The sequence below is a fragment of the Thermobia domestica genome, chromosome 13 (assembly GCF_964235325.1).
Source record: "Thermobia domestica chromosome 13, izTheDome1.hap1.1, whole genome shotgun sequence".
NCBI lineage: Eukaryota > Metazoa > Arthropoda > Insecta > Zygentoma > Lepismatidae > Thermobia > Thermobia domestica.
Genome location: NC_137466.1, coordinates 81,003,163 through 81,013,324, shown reverse-complemented (window position 1 = coordinate 81,013,324; position 10,162 = coordinate 81,003,163).

Below are 10,162 nucleotides of genomic sequence, written 5' to 3'. Positions count from 1 at the left end.
GGGACATTAAAGTGACCCATTTAATTTCATATTCATTTATACTACCTGGGTCTACGACCTCCGAAGAGCTATTCTTAGTGCCTACAGGTGCAACTCCTTTTACGGAAATCACTCAAAATTTTGAACTGAAACAGGTTATCTAGAGAGACGGCCTTCTAACGGGAGTTAAATAATTTACCGAGCTTTTTCGAATTATCAATTAAAATTCAAAAAAGAGAAGGTGCAATGAATGATTACCACTCAAGTGGTGGGAAGAAAAGGAGGCCATAATTTATATTAATATACCTCTACTAGCACTATTACTATACTTATCTATTATATTATTAACGATACCATAAATTATCCAAAATAAAACCATAATTAATTCTTGTATTTATTCTGACAATGAACAATGAGTTAGGTTGTAAACAATTTTGCTTTGATTGAGGAAATAGAATAGGAACACAGATATCACACCACAAGTATGGGAAATACTCCTCTACTGGAATTGAATAAGATTGACTCAAGTAAGCACTACGGAGTAATAAGGAAGATATGAATCATGGAAAAGGAGGTATCTTCGTAGGTACTGGAGGTTAGCTCTGGAAGTAGATACACTACCGCTCAAAAGTTTTCTAACACCCGGATTTGGCTGATGTGAATCCATTCTTTTGGCAAAAGAATTTTACAGCCATGTGTGTATATATATTGCATATTGTATAGACATATACGATTTATGAGTTGAGTTAATTTTAAGTTTAACGTCACTTTCGGCAGCGAGGCTATATGAGACGGGACCTACTCATTAACGTAGAATCCGAACCACATGAGCTCCCGCCAGGAATCGAACCCGGGTCTCCCACGCCAAAGGCACAGCGTACCTTAACTGCTTAGCTATGAAGGAGCTCCGTGATTTATACCAGTATATATTGCAATAGTTTAAGAACACACACACACACACACACACATGGTATATATATTAATATACTTATAATATACTAAAATAAATAAATAAATAAATAAATACATATACATATATATATATATATATATATATATATATATATATATATATATATATATATATATATATATATATATATATATATAATATCATTGACAGGATATGGTAATATTGCTGGATATCTTTTTTCATTTGTAAATGCAAAATAAATGCAATAAAACCCTTCGAATTATTTCTTTTTTTCCAATTATAATAATATTTAAGGTGAATGGGGGCATGTTTGAAATGGGGGATAGCCATCGACACGTTAGCGTAAAAGACATTAACTTCATTCGCTTATGTTGTGGGTTCAGGTAAATGGCAACGTTGTATTTATATTTAACATTGAGCGCGTAAAGGGAGTACAGCCCAAACATCTCGTCCGATTTTAAAAAATTTCTAAGCGGTTAGCGTACGCGCCTTTGGCGTGGGATAACCGGGTTCGATTCTCGGCGGGAGATTATGTAGGTCGGATTCCACGTTAATCGGTAGGTCCCGTCTCATATAATCTCACTGCTGAAAGGGGCATTAAACTCCAAGTCAACCAACTCTATGGAAATGGTAGGATTATATGGAAGCCTTTTTTCAGGGGGGGGGGTAAATATAAAAACCAATATTTTTATTGTTTGACCTGTGAGCTTTGTCTTTTATTCGATAAGAGATATAGGCGAAAAAAATATCCAATTGTAATGTCATTAAATTCTTTTTGCTAATATGTACTATTTTGGTCGACACCTCTTCATAATAGTCTATATGATAAGACTACACTGACAAAAACCACATTCCCTAGCCCTACTCTTTATCACTACAACATGGTTTTAACTTGTATTTCTAAGTCCAATAATGGCAGAACAATCCAATTAAAAACGTTTGGAAATGCGTGGTTCTAAAACGAGGGTTGCTAATGGTGACGAAACTGAAAATATTTTGGGTTCTGGTATTAGAATCTATATAAATAAATGTTTTAATTCGGTTCTGCTCTGGGAACGTAAACAAAATGCCTTTTGACATATCGTTTCTGTTCCCAGAACCGAAAACCACAGTGTTTTGGGTTCCGGTACAATAATCTAATTAAAAGTTTTAATTCGGCGCGGTTCTTAGAACAGTACCGGTATACATTTTCACACATCGGTTCTGTTCACAGAATCGAAAACACTGTGTTTTAAGTTTCGGTATAGGAACCCAAGTAAAAGTTTTAATTAGGTGCGCTTTGGGAACAGAAGCAAAACATATATAATCTCGGATCTTCCTTACGAACTGAGGATGTTAACTGTGCACTGCTTAAGGAAGGATGGCCAAATTGCTCCCTTTTACCTCTCAAATAATGAGGGAGGTCAAATCAGACTCCAAATTTATTGTTGATAGTTTATGTGACAGAAATACGGCATACATCCTGTAGAATATAACTATTCACGTCTTTGTGAGATGTACAGACGTAAGTATGATCTTGTCTAATGATGTGCATCTCTATACTTATAATCAAAGCAAGACGTCTCAGGAGCTCTGTCATGGTTATATGGTTAGCATATACATGTTCAGTGAAGGAGATCCAAGTTCGATTCTTGGGTAGAGCTCATATGATTCGAATTCCACGTCTCATAAGTCTCGATGCTGAATTCTAACCTAACCAACCAAGACGCCTGACTCTGTCAGTCACTCCTGATAGTTCAAGGACAGGCCAGTAGTTGTCACTCGCTGCGCTGCCTCCTACCTGATGTCAAAACATGTCGCTAGCGTGTAGACAACTTTCAGGCGAGCCGAAGGTATTACTGGTAAACATAAAAATGAAAATTATCTTGTTTGTGATAACATCACGGGAGAAAAAGAATCTTTTGGAAATGGATTTTTAAAAATTATTAGAATCTATCTCAAACTGAGCTTTTGTTATGTCAGTTTGATTAAAATGGATATCCTAAGAAGGCAGGAGACGAAGAGTTTCAAAATTTATGCAAAAGAAAGTATCTCACGAACTTTTCACGTTAGGAAGATGAAGAACCATATATAAACTTCCGATTGAAACAAATTGTCATGTATCACAACAATTTTCGAAAATTCCACTTCCCGTAACAAGGGAAAATCTACATCTTTTATAATACAGAGAGTTTCAAAGAGAATGATCCGATTTGACATCTTAATAACGTTTAATAGGAAACAAAGAAAAAGATAAATCAAAGTGTAGAATACCTACAAAGTAACAAGACTTCATACTAATCTTAGAGAATCGCCCTAAGATGATTCTGGTGTACTGGACCCCGAGACATTGTCCTAAATCCCTGGACTCCAACATCTTCAGATATTACTCCCTGACTTTTTCCCACTCAGATACTTCAAGAACCGTGTTTTTGTGCCTTCGTCACCCACAGAGCTCACCGAAGTACGAGACAGAATGTAAGCAACAGTGAATTCCATTGATGCCAGTACCTTGATCAAAATGTGGGAAGAATTTCGATGTCATTTAAATGTTATCCGCGCTACTGGTGGCGAACACATAGAACACTTTTAATTACAGTACTCAAACTTCGCTACTTTGATACTATTTTGCACTTTGTTTCATTTTCCCTTGGTTTTTATTTTGAAATTATTAAGGTGTCAAATTAGGTCATTATTTTCGAAACACCCTGTACAGTTTTTCAATCTTACCATTTTGTATTCATGAAATATTGAAAATGTAGAAACGGTTGAACTATTTAGAATGCATTTTTGAATATAGCACTTGGTACTAGTTTTTTTTTTTTTTTTTTCATGTCATTTCGACTCAAGCAAGCATCCTAAAGGATGCAGAAAACGGTTTCGAATATCCCTTTCAAATCTATTCATCTCGTACGAAGAACGGGCAATTCAGCTACCTCGTTTCTAAGGGCAAGGGAGGGTTAAAGGTGGAACACTACTAATGAAATTCAAGAACGAAGTTTTGAAAAAAAAAATGTTTCAATATGATCATAGATGGTACGTACATTGTCCATAGTGCAATGAAGTTTGTTATACGAGGTGTAAGTCTGTGTGCAGACTATAAAGGGGCAATAAAGGCGGCAGGTCGGCACAGAGCAACGAAGGTAATACGTAGAATACGATGGAAGCACAAGTAACTTGTAGCCCTTTGAATTAGCGTGGCGTCTCTAGCAAAACAATGGTTGGAGAGCAAGAGAGAGGTGAGCAAAAGGATCCTGGTCAGAGGAAGGAGAAGTTAAGTTTGTTAGAGAAGTTGTTTGTTGTTCAAAGAGAGAGAAAGAGAGAGAGGGAGAGAAATTGAGAAAGAAACTTCTGTTCCGTCTCGAAACGTTGTGTTGTGTGCAAAAACCATTTATTTGTTTTGTCCGTGAGCTTCGCTACTTGAATTTCTGACTCTATACCCGGAATTCTCTTCTCTTTGCTGACGTGAACTCTCAAAACCGTTATATACCGTTACTCTTCAGTTGAAGACAAACACCGGAAACAATATAGATATATTTGTATAGGCCTAACACTGGTGATGCGTTTCGTACGACAGATAGTAGGTAGAATACGTATTCTAAACCAAGAGATCACGACTTTTAATTGCATTAACGTGATTAAACGTAGAGACACTTAATAAACAAGTTCGTTTAACAAACAAATTAATTCAAACTGAACCTTTGAAATTAATTTCTATTTAACATAATTTCCCTGGACTTTATTGCAATCCAAGACTCTCTCTTAAGTTTAAAAATCCTATGATTTATGAAGTGTGGTCAAAAATAAGGTGAATAATTTTATTAGAAACAAAGTAATAAACTTGCATGGAATTTGATTTAATCTCCTTCAAGTGAATAATTTTATTAGAAACAAAGTAATAAGCTTGCATGGAATTTGATTTAATCTCCTTCAGGTGAATAACTTTATTAGAAACAAAGTAATAAGCTTGCATGGAATTTGATTTAATCTCCTTCAAGTGAATAATTTTATTAGAAACAAAGTAATAAGCTTGCATGGAATTTGATTTAATCTCCTTCAAGTGAATAATTTTATTAGAAACAAAGTAATAAGCTTGCATGGAATTTGATTTAATCTCCTTCAAGTGAATAATTTTATTAGAAACAAAGTAATAAGCTTGCATGGAATTTGATTTAATCATCTTCAAGTGAATAATTTTATTAGAAACAAAGTAATAAGCTTACATGGAATTTGATTTAATCATCTTCAAGTGAATAATTTTATTAGAAACAAAGTAATAAGCTTGCATGGAATTTGATTTAATCTCCTTCAAGTGAATAATTTTATTAGAAACAAAGTAATAAGCTTGCATGGAATTTGATTTAATCATCTTCAAGTGAATAATTTTATTAGAAACAAAGTAATAAGCTTACATGGAATTTGATTTAATCTCCTTCAAGTGAATAATTTTATTAGAAACAAAGTAATAAGCTTACATGGAATTTGATTTAATCATCTTCAAGTGAATAATTTTATTAGAAACAAAGTAATAAGCTTGCATGGAATTTGATTTAATCTCCTTCAAGTGAATAATTTTATTAGAAACAAAGTAATAAGCTTGCATGGAATTTGATTTAATCATCTTCAAGTGAATAATTTTATTAGAAACAAAGTAATAAGCTTACATGGAATTTGATTTAATCTCCTTCAAGTGAATAATTTTATTAGAAACAAAGTAATAAGCTTGCATGGAATTTGATTTAATCTCCTTCAAGTGAATAATTTTATTAGAAACAAAGTAATAAACTTGCATGGAATTTGATTCTCCTTCTAAGCACTGTCCTTGGCTAGTAGTGCACTTATTCCAACGTTAAATCCATGCCTGGAAGCATTTTTGGCAGGGCGTTCAGCTGCACTGTTGCAGCCCTCTTTATGTCAGGAATGATATCCAAACGTTTTCGTTTAAGCACAGTTTTAGTTTTTGGGAACAGCCAAAAGTCGCGTCAGAGAGTATCAGGAGAGTACGAGTAGAAATACTTTTTCGGCCAAAAACATCTGTTAGTCAGTCAAAAGACGGGGAACGAATTTCGCACTCACTCTTCTCATTTCCAAATCAATTGTTAAAATGCCTTGTATGGACTCGTACGAGATATTTAGTTCTTTGAAAAGCTCTTGAACAGTTATTTGCCTGTTTGAACGAACAACTTTTACCACTTTTTGCACATTTTCTTCTGTTCTTGAGTTTCGCTTTTAAATCACTTACAGCACTTGTAAACAGTTTTCAGAGTTACAGCATTATCGCCATACACCAATTTGAACATTTAATGGATTTCTTTGGCACTTTCTTTTGCAACTTGAAACTGAACGTAATGTTCACGCGTTGTTCGAAATCCATGATTCTATTATACGCGCCACAGCAATGTCAGCAAACACAACCTCGTTCTAGCGGATCTGGGCGCTGAATGACAAGTCAGAACGTGTTCCAAATCAAATAGTTGTAACGTTAGCAGTTGCTGCTAAAAACAAACGTATTTTTTTTAATCACACCTTGTACATGGTCTAAGATAGTAGAAAGCAAATTACACTGATTTACTGTAAACCTACTAGCCGAGTATCATTTTGGAGTGATCCACCAGGAAATTAAATCGAATGGTAGGTTAGAGTTTCTTTCAGATAAGTGATAAATTATTAGCTTATTTTATCTCACAGATTGCAAAATTAACTTCTGCGTTGCCTCAAAATCGGTTGATTTTGCCTGGAAGAAGACAAAAATAAACAAATAAAATATTGGATTACTGCAAGTGAAATGTCCGTCTGACTTATGTCACTTTCAACTGAGTGGGAAAAAAATTAGAACTGCAATACTTGATTAGTGAAAGTAGTATGTGGATGTAGTCCTTAATCTCTTTTGCAATCTCTAAGCCAATCATTGTATTCGAAGACGAAAGAAGTCTAGAGTCTGCGAAGTGAAGGCTTCAACAGCATATTGCCCTGACCAGTTATTATTTAGAGAAGTTCTTTTCCGTCAAAAGATGCTCAGTTCCGGAAGAGATGGTAGTTGTAGGAGAAACGTCAGAAGAGAACGGCGAGTGAGGAACTCGTAAAGAGTGTGCATCAACCAAACTCCTTAAAACAACTGCTTGTTACAGTGATTACAAGTATAACAATTTTGTGTATCAATACGTTGCACAGTGAAGCCGGTTTTAACGAAACCTTCTTTTTTTTTAAGCCGGCCACTCACCACGATCAACTTTTACTAGAACGGAATTGAAGTTGCTTAAAGCAGTATATTAGAACCTTCGTTATATCAGTCATCTTTTCCTGCCGACGTACTTTCTCTCTGCTCTTTAAGACAAACACTTTACTACAAGAATGAGGTCGGTGAAACTTGGAAATTCTAAAATGACAGCTCATTAGAGTCCCGAACACTCGGTATAATGTGGACCGAAGGATGGCCGACTTTGTGAAAATGCCGGGTTATCAAAAATGAGATTAAAAAAAGAATAAGTGCGAGAGTTTGCTCAGAAAGTACAGTACTGTACTTGTATGTATTAATTGCTTGAGAAACAACAGAGAATAAACTGCCAAATTACCCTTAAACAAAGGAAAAGTACGTACTTTATGGAGGCATAGAGCTGTCTATAATGAAAATTAACTAGCCGACTGCAAAAACTAGTGCAATGACACTGAACGTGTCTGCGCGCGGGGTTTTGTTCGCCTTGCCAGAGTGTGGCCGAGTTATCCGAACTGCCGGGTTATCGAGTGCGGAGTTTTAGGGACTCTACTATACTTCATGTGTTGGCAGATTTATGCCTTCAGGTACACATGAAGCTTTCGATTAGATACCTTTAAGCCATCTACCCCAAAATAACCACCGAATTTGCTTTTGATTGAATATTTTTATTACTCCATTTCTTTATTTTACAATGGTTGAACTGTGTCCTCAAATCTTTCAACCTTAATTTAACTCATTTCCTTTTCTTTAACTTACAATAGTTCAACCGTATAATCAAATCTTGAATCCTTAATTTAATTGTTTTCCTTTTAATTTACAATGGTTCAACCGTGTCATCAAATCTTGCAAACCTTAATTTAATTCATTTCCTTTTCTTCAACTTACAGTAGTTCAGCCGTGTCCTCAAATCTTGCATCCTTAATTTTACTCATTCCCTTTTCAGTTGCAATAGTTTAACTGTAACCTCAAATCTTGCAACCTTAATTTAAATCATTTCCTTTTCTGTAACTTACAATAGTTCAACCGTATCCTCAAAGCTTGCATACTTAATTTAACTAATTTCGTTTTAACTTACAATGGTTCAATCGCGTCCTCAAATCTTGCAACCTTAATTTAACTCATTTCCTTTTCTTTAACTTACAATAGTTCTCCGGTATCCTCAAACATTTCATCCTTAACTCATTTCCTTTTAACTTACAATGGTTCAACCTTGTTCACAAATCTTGCAACTTTAATTTAACTCATTACGTCATACAGTGATGAAACTTTGCACAGAGGCATAAGTCGAGGGACAATACAACATTCTACTGTTACTCTTACTGTATATATATATATATATATATATATATATATATGTGTGTGTGTGTGTGTGTGTGTGTGTGTTTAAAGTTAAATCTCTTGTTTGATTTTAATGAGCAATACCAGCCTTTTCGTATGCAACCAGCTTTGCTAATAACTAACTAACTAACTAACTCTATGGCCTATGGAACCCGGAGGTTCAGTGTCGCGTTCACAAAAGCTCTCCACTGACTTCTATCCTTAGCTAATTGCATCCAGTTTCTACTTTGTATTCCTATCTCTGCGAGATCCATCTTAATATTGTCCTCCCATCTGCGCCTAGGTCTTCCTAATGGTCGTTTTCCTATGGGTCTACCAGTCAAGACTTTGAAAGCGTTTCTACTTTCTTCCATTCTAGCTACATGACCTGCCCACCTAAGCCTCCTAGACTTGACGACCCTAACAATGTTGGGTAAACCGTATAAACTATGTAGTTCCTCGTTATGAAGCTTCCGCCATTCCCCATTCTCGTTCCTCTTGGGTCCGAATATTCTTCTCAGGATCCTGTTCTCAAATACTTTCAGTCCCCACACACACACACACACATATATATATATATATATATATATATATATATATATATATATATATATATATACAGTAAGAGTAACAGTAGAATGTTGTATTGTCCCTCGACTTATGCCTCTGTGCAAAGTTTCATCACTGTATGACGTAATGTTCTTCCCTCAGAGTAAGCGAACATGTTTCACAACCATACAGAACAACAGGCATGATTATCGTTTTATATATTTTAAGCTTCAAATTCCTCGACAGAATTCGCGACGACAAGAGATTTTGAACCGAATAGTAACACGAATTCCCTGCTTTTAGTCGACATTTAATTTCTTCGTGAATATGATTTTCGTCTGTTAATATTGATCCTAAATATTTGAAAGTATCTACTTTATCAAAAGCATTATTTAATATTTTAACGCCTCCACAATTTGCCGTATTACGGTCCCGACGCACTTCCATGTATTTAGTTTTCTCTGCATTTACTTCTAAACCCATGTCCCTGCAAGCGTTTAATAAGATCTCTGCATTTATTTCTACTGTTCTCCTATCATCCCCTATTAAATTTACATCATCAGCACATGCCATAACCTGGTGAATACCGTTCAACTCTAGGCCCTGGTTGCTATCTTTGATTTTCCTTATAGCGTATTCCAGCACAAAGTTAAATAATAATGGCGACAACGCATCTCCTTGTTTCAGGCCATTTTCGACGTGGAAGCTCGTGGACAAAAATTTTCCTACCCGGACTTTACTTTGGGATTCACTTAAACATATCTTAATTAATCTAATTAGCTTTCTCGGTATTCCAAGTTCTGTAAGAACGTTGTATAATGTTTCTCTCCTAACCGAGTCGTAAGCCTTTCTAAAATCAATAAATAGTTGATGTACCGGGATATTGTATTCCCACTTCTTTTCGAGTATTTGGCGAATGGTAAATATTTGGTCGATAGTTGATCGATTTCGTCTAAATCCGCACTGATAATCTCCAATAATTTCATCTGCGTATGGGGTCAATCTTGCTAACAGAATATTTGAAAGGATTTTGCTAATAAGTAAAGCGGAAATAGATTTCCACACTTTTTCATAATTTCATTTGAAAATAAAATTTTTAAAACATGTTTTCTTTAAAACTATAACAAACGAAATAAAATAAGTAAACTTTAACTTAAGATAATAACTTTAAGAAAGTGGGAGGAAACGGG